This window comes from Sinocyclocheilus rhinocerous, unplaced genomic scaffold, assembly GCF_001515625.1.
Source record: "Sinocyclocheilus rhinocerous isolate Xijiao unplaced genomic scaffold, SAMN03320098_v1.1 scaffold147, whole genome shotgun sequence".
In the NCBI taxonomy this organism is placed as follows: domain Eukaryota; kingdom Metazoa; phylum Chordata; class Actinopteri; order Cypriniformes; family Cyprinidae; genus Sinocyclocheilus; species Sinocyclocheilus rhinocerous.
In genome coordinates, this window is record NW_015651498.1 from 1,645,020 (window position 1) to 1,652,388 (window position 7,369).

Below are 7,369 nucleotides of genomic sequence, written 5' to 3' on the forward strand. Positions count from 1 at the left end.
ATTGTAATATATCTGAGTAATTAAGAATTTTTTTTTTTGATATGCATATTACAGGTTTGTGAAGATGGCTGGTGAATGCTGTGTTCCAGATGCACATTAAAGTGACCTACAGTGAAACATCACGATGGACGATCAGGGCTGGGGGGGAGGAGTCACTAGATGGCCAAAATTAATGGGATTTTACTTATGAAACCAGACTGTTACGCTGCTCTATATTGAGATAATTTGATTTGTTCAGTAATGTCCTGCACCGCTGCGCTTATTAAAAACCACGTTCAATCGAGTTATCTACACAGCATCACATGCCCCATATGAAATCTGAAACATCTCCTGGCTCTTGATGTGATCTAATTAAAACTGTAAACATTTAATTAAGAGCTTTCTCTTGTGCATTAAATGGCACGTCTTCCTTTGGCGAGCAGGAAACACTTTCCCAGCGACCTGCCAAACCACTTGATAGAGTCTGCTTTTATTGGATTATCAATATCCTGAAGCTGCTCGCAACTGGCCTTTTATCAGAGGCATGCGGACAGACATCAAGTTAAATATCTGTCTTGGTGACGGCGTGACCTCAGCAGACCGTCTGGAGCGGGAGGAATTCCCTCAGGAGGTTCGAGATGCAATTCCTCATCCTGATCTGCTGATCGTTATATTTCTGTCATGAAGTCAGTGCTGTCCTCGTAAACCAGGCCTGAGTGAACTCAGGAGAAGCTTTAGAAGTACACCATGACGCTGCTGGAAACATCAACGTCATGGGTTCAGCTCTCAGGGACCTTGCAAATGCATAAATATAAAAGCATGAAAAAACATGCTAAATTGAGCTTCTAGCACAACACTCTTATTTAAAGCTGAATATTTAATAAACAAATACACAAGTGGCAGCAGATGCATTCAAAAAGATTCAGACTTCCAAAAATATTTCACAACGAATTTAAAATGGAATGTTTCTGAACATCAAAACGAAAACGGACACTTATAATTAGCTTCATGTTTTAATAAAAAAACAGTCATGCAATAAGATTTGAGGTTAATTTGATTAAATGCATCTCTGGGACAACAAACTAGAAGAATTAAATAATGCAATCTTAAATATCATGCCACTTCCCACTCTCTCGTCATGTGAAAATGGAAATGTGTGATTAAAATAGCCCAGATAAAAACAGCAACTAGATTTTTACATTTTATGAAATAAATGTATTTGTTTGTTTGTCATTCAAAACTTGCTGCATTACTAACTTCGAGCAACAGGGTTGATTTAACAAACACTACTAATTACAGGTTCGTTTTTCTATTAACTCAAGAAGGTTTTAGGCAAACAACCGAACATCTCCCAGAGGAGGAAGCACAAATTGCTCAAATTAAAGTGCACAAGTCACCTCTGTTATTATATAAACAATGTAATGAGACAACTAGATATTGTAGCTCATGCTACAGAAGTGCTTGCACTGCAACATCAAGGTCGTGGGTTCAATTCCCATGGAATGCATGAAGTGATAAAATGCATAATAATTACATAGAAAGCTGCTTTGGATAAAAGCATTTGCCAAATGCATTAATCTGAATGTAAAAATCTAAAAGATCAACTGACTTTCATGCAAAACTGATGCAAGATGTGAAAATGACGTGACAAAACTAAAATAAAGAGCGATTAAAATAGCCCAGACAAAAAACAAATAGATTTTTATATTTTCTTAAGTAACTGCATGTAAATTAATCATGCAAAACGTGATGCAAATCAAGAAATCAAAGATCCAACTACTAACTTTGAGCAACATGCTTGATTTAACAAACACTACTAATTACAGGTTAGTTTTTTCTATTAACTCAAGAACGTTTTAAGCCAAGAACCAAACATCTCGCCGAGTTGAAAGCACCAAATTGCTCAAATTAACATGCACAAGACACCAGAAAATCATCTCCATTATATTAACATACTGTAATGAGACAATTAGATGTTGTAACTCATTTATATGAGCATGCATTTAGCAATGTCAAGGTCATGGGTTCGATTCCCAGGGAATGGATGAAGTGATAAAATGCATACCTTGAAGTCGCTTTGGATACAAGCATCTGCCAAATGCATTCATCTAAATGTAAACAGCAGCAAGATCTTTCATGCAAAACATGCCACACTGATGCAAGTCATAGTTCAAACTTCTAAGTTTGAGTTTAACAAACACTACTGATTTCAGGTTTGTTTTTTTCTTTTAACTCAAGAACGTTTTAGGCAAACAATCAAGCATCTCCCAGAAGTGGGGAGTAACTCGCTGTAATTCTCCTGCACTGACTCGTTCACTAAACTGAACGGCCTTTAGCGCCAAATCTCCTGTTTGAACTACGGGAAAGCCCCAATGAAATCTACATTTATGCTTTTATTAGACAGTTTTATTCAAAGCGACTTACATTGCATTCAATGTATACATTTGATCAGTTCATGCATTCATGCGAACCCATGACCTTGGCATTGCAAGCGCCTTGCTCTACTGTTTGAGCTACAGGAAAATCGCATTTACATTCATGCATTTAGCAGATACTTTTATTCAAAGCAACTTACATTTGTATGCATTTGATCAACTCTTGCTTTCCCTGGGAATCGAACCCATGACCTTGGCATTGCTTGCACTACTCTTTGAGCTACAGAAAAGTCCCAGTTACATTTACATTCATGCTTTTAACAAACTTTTATCCAAAGCAACTTACATCGCATTCAAGGTACACATTTACATTTTACCAGTTTTGGCTTTCTCAGGGAATCGAACCCATGACCTTGGTGTTGCAAGCCATTCCTAACTGTTTGAAGTCTAAATGCAATCTGTCACTTTGAATAAAAAAGGTCAGCCAAATGCATTCATCTAACTTGATCAAATATATCCAACTCCACACAGCATTAGAACTGACAACATTTCTATCCGAAACAAATAACAGGTCTAGCAATATAAAAACATAATAAAATTACATTGAAAATTCACTAATAAAAACAACATCAGAAGCCAAAAATACAAATCAGTGGGTCACTTGTGCATGTGGCTTCGTTTTGCTCAGCAGATCAAAGTTTAATAATTTGCATATTTCATTTATATGACTCATTTTTTATTTGCATTCAGCATTGTGTTTCCCTGCTGCTTCTCCTTCAGAACAGATGTCCGTTTTTTTGGGTAAACAACATGCATGCAGCATGACACAGCAGAGAGGATCGCAGCTGGCAGGCTGTAGATCAGTCTGACAGACACACGGAACGTCATGTGACCGCACACGCTTATCTCACACGGACAGACCCTCTGCTGGCGAAACATGTCGATCCAGAGGACGATAGTGACGCATCTATGAACTGTGATGGTATTTGTGTTTATCATTTAGAGTTTGTCCTTGGCAGCAGGTTTGGATGTACAAGCACAAAGTGGTAAATCAAAATGTTCAAGTCTCAAGTGATTTGTGGGTCACCTTTTAGAGGATCCTGAGCCAGATCTAGAATATCAGAGACTTGGGGATGCACTTCTATAACTTGGCCCAGTAGCAATACCCCGAGGCTGTAGTTTTTATAGTTAAAACAAGGAACTAAAATAGTTAAAATTATAGTTCTTATCAATATTCTGAATTAGTTTTTATTTTTATATTTATTTTCCACTTTAATTTTGTTGTTTGATTTTGTCAATGTTTTTATTTATTTTTATTTCCGTTTTAGTTATATATATATATATATATATATATATAAAATCTAAATCTAAAAATAAATCTAAATCTATATTATATGCTTTATATTAATAAATTAAAAAACAAATTGTGACGAAAAAAATTACTTCCAGAAGGAATTTAAAATGTATTTTTTTACATAAGTACTGTATATAATTTATATGATATATGTTTTTATATTATTTCAAGTAACAAAATTGTTTTATAGTTTTTATTTTTATATTTTTCATTTTATTTTTCATTTTCTAATCATTCAAAAAAAAAAATGATATTGAATTATTGTCCAGCCCTAATATATATATATATAACAAGTACTGTATATCATTTGTATAAAAATATAATTTATATAAAAAAATAAAATATATTTTATATAATCTATACATTATATCGTTTATATAAAGATGATTAAAAAAAAAATAATAAAATAAATAAGTTGTGGCTTAGAGGTCTGATACTCAAACTGAGCCCAATGGGACAGTCAAACTGTTGGGTTTCAGGAATCAGTTATTATTATGTAATTTGTGCAACACTAGCAGCACAGAATTGCAAAAACGCCATTGGCTGAGTGAGTTCATAACCTGTGTTTAAACCAACAGCTGAGACCGAGAGAACGAGCTGACAGCATTAAAGCCTGTATAATCACATTATCCGAAGCATGATTTACAGTCGGGCTGTGAATGTAAACCAGCATCTCTACACATTAACACACAAAAAACAACTGAGACAAAAAACAAAGCACAAGTTTGCAGACAGGCACTGAAGCCTAGTTTAAGGTAAAGATGCACAAACTAACAGTTCGGCCAGTTTACATGCTCTTTTGATTGACAGCACACTCATTACAATGGAGGGACTTCTTCAATTGTCCCTGTAACTTATTATAGCAGCCCAGGTTTTAACCACTAAGCCAAGCAGACTAAAGGTGGTTCTGGTCTGAGTCGGTCAAATCGGTTTCATAAAGAAACAGTCAAGACACGTGTGGTTTATTCATGCAAACTAGTGACTGTTGCACCAAACCTGACTGGATTCACTGAATTTGACAGCAAAACATTATTGCTTGATCAAACTTGCTTGTGTTCCAATCACATACAAATCCACGATAAAAAGGAAACCCAATAAGGGAGATCCAAATATGATGAGCTCATTACACTCAAACCTCCAGAAAAAGAATAGAAATCAACACATAAATCACCACTGGCCACCAATTCCATCACCTTCTTCAATGACGATGATAATAATAATTAAAATTATATAATTTATTTACTGACATTCATCAAACCATATTCATGCAAAACAAAATAGATTGAAACATTGTCAAAAAATAATAAATATAGACTAACGCTGTGAAGCAAACACAAATAAAAATGTCAATTATTAAAGCGATTATTTTATTTCCAATATAATGACAATACATATTTGTTTTGTAATATTTTGCATTTTGTTTTTGCATTTATATTTAATAAGATTTGTTTAAAAATGCAGTTAAAATGTACCAAAATAATCCATTTTTAAAAAATGTATAGAAATGCATTAATTTATATTAAAATGTATTATACATGCATACATGCATACATTCATCAGACCAGCCAAAACAGATTAAAATATTCCCCCAAAAAAACAAATGTAGGTTTGCATTATGAAACAAACTACGGAAGACTTGGAGTGCAATTTAGCATACAAATAAAAATGTAAATAAAATAATGACTTTAAATGACAAAATTATTTTGAATTAATAATTTATATAAAATGTAATAAAGTTTATAAATGCAGTTAACTAAATTATTAAACAAAATAATAAATGTAATAAAAAAAGAATAAATAAATATATATATATATATATATATACACATACGTTTGTTTTATTGGTTTAAAACATTTTTTGCCGCTTTTGCGTTCACTATTAATACATTTTGAAGAAGCAATTAAAAATGCTGGAGCATTTGAAATAAATATATATATATATATAATTTTTTTTAATACTAGACAAATCCAATAATAAGTCACATTACGAACTAAACACTGGTTTCCCAAAAAAACTGATGCATACAATAAGAAAGAGTTTGTGCTCACTGTGAGAAATACTTCAAAAAACCCTTTCAAAACTCGTTTTACATTTTCCAAAAGTGTCTAAAAAGCTCAAACGCAGGTGTTCAGACAGTCACGCATCTGTTGCAGCCGAACTCATATTCAGCTCGGACCAACATACTACTCGTATGAATAATGTTCATTATTGCATTTTCGCACATTCTTGTCATTGCAGTTATTGTTGCGGGACGCGTGTAAAATGAAATAACCTACATTATCAGGGCTGTGTTAAATGCATAAATGATGCTTTATGAAGATGAAAATGTATAATAAAGCTAAAGACACACGCATTTTGAGTGTCATATCAACACAAGGCGTTTCTGAACGATTCAAACGGAAAGATTGACCGAAAACCGAACAAAATATATCATTCACAGAGAGAGAAACGCGGTTAAACAAAAGAGAGATTGTCCTCCGGCAGGAGCGCAGGCTGGGGGGAATGTGCGTTACACAATATCGATGTGTTTGTTGAGCTGCTCCGTAAATAAAGACAAACTAGCTAACGCTAGCCTACTGTAACAAACAGCGGATAACGCGTCGCGTAAACGAACGCGTCCAAACAGCGAGAGCGAATGTATCACTGCGCCAAACATTCACAAACGCGGTAGAAATAAAGACTTGTGTTACCTGTCAGTCCGGTCGGATTTGCGGTAACGTTATTCCTTTGCTCCAATGACAAGCTCCCGAATAGGATAAATCCGTTTCCAAATCCCCCGCGGCAGAAACGAGCTTTATAACCCCATTTAATAATATCCTCATCAGAATAAAAACGCGCAGCGTCTTCTCTGAAGTGTAATTTCTCTTCAACTGGTGTTTTTTTATTGACACAGGTGCGGGCCGTGCTTGTTTTCTTTAGGAGAGCGCGCGGACGGACCGAGGACGCCCCACGAATATAAATACGTTACCGGTTATTTGGAGGCTTAATATATTCAGCTGTGTGAGGGACCGGTTTCAAAATGGCGGCCCGCGTGGATACTTTTCAGCGTAAAAGTCCTGATGGTTCGCTAGCGCGATTGAAAATAAAAGCCCTCGGTATTCTTCCTAATTAAAACGATTCAAGACTTTTTAAAAAAAAATTTTATAATACTTTATATTTTCTCTAATAGCACACGTACGTCACGGAGACGTCTATTTGACATCTGCAAGAAGTATTTTTTAGAGCGTTTGCTCATCTGAAATATGTCTATAGGACGCTTCCTATCAGATGTCAAATAGACGTTTAGAAGATGTCTTTAATGATTTAGAATGAATGTAAAACTGACATCTTAGAGACGTCTATCAGATGTTTGTACACAGCAGATGCTTTCCAGATGAAGAGATCTTTAACAGACATCTTGCAGACATGTTAAATTTGGTTCAGTTCACGTTTGTTTGTTTTTTTTTTAATTCTGTTCATTTCACATTTATTCACATAACGCTTTTTACGATGCTTTCCAGATGAAGAGATCTTTAACAGACATCTTGCAGACATGTGCTGGGTTTTAATTAATTAATTAATTTATTCCGTTCAATTCACGTTTATTCGTATTGCGCTTTTTACAGAACACGTTGTTTCAAAGCAGCGTTACATAAAATGCTAACGATTCAATACTTTTAT

At 34.6% G+C, this 7,369-nt stretch overlaps 1 pseudogene; it reads right to left on the reverse strand.

The window, feature by feature from the left end:
* The window catches only part of LOC107712956 (CSC1-like protein 2), a 67,806-nt pseudogene extending 61,083 nt beyond the window's left edge, over nucleotides 1-6,723 (reverse strand).
* Nucleotides 6,724-7,369: the final 646 nt, after the last annotated feature.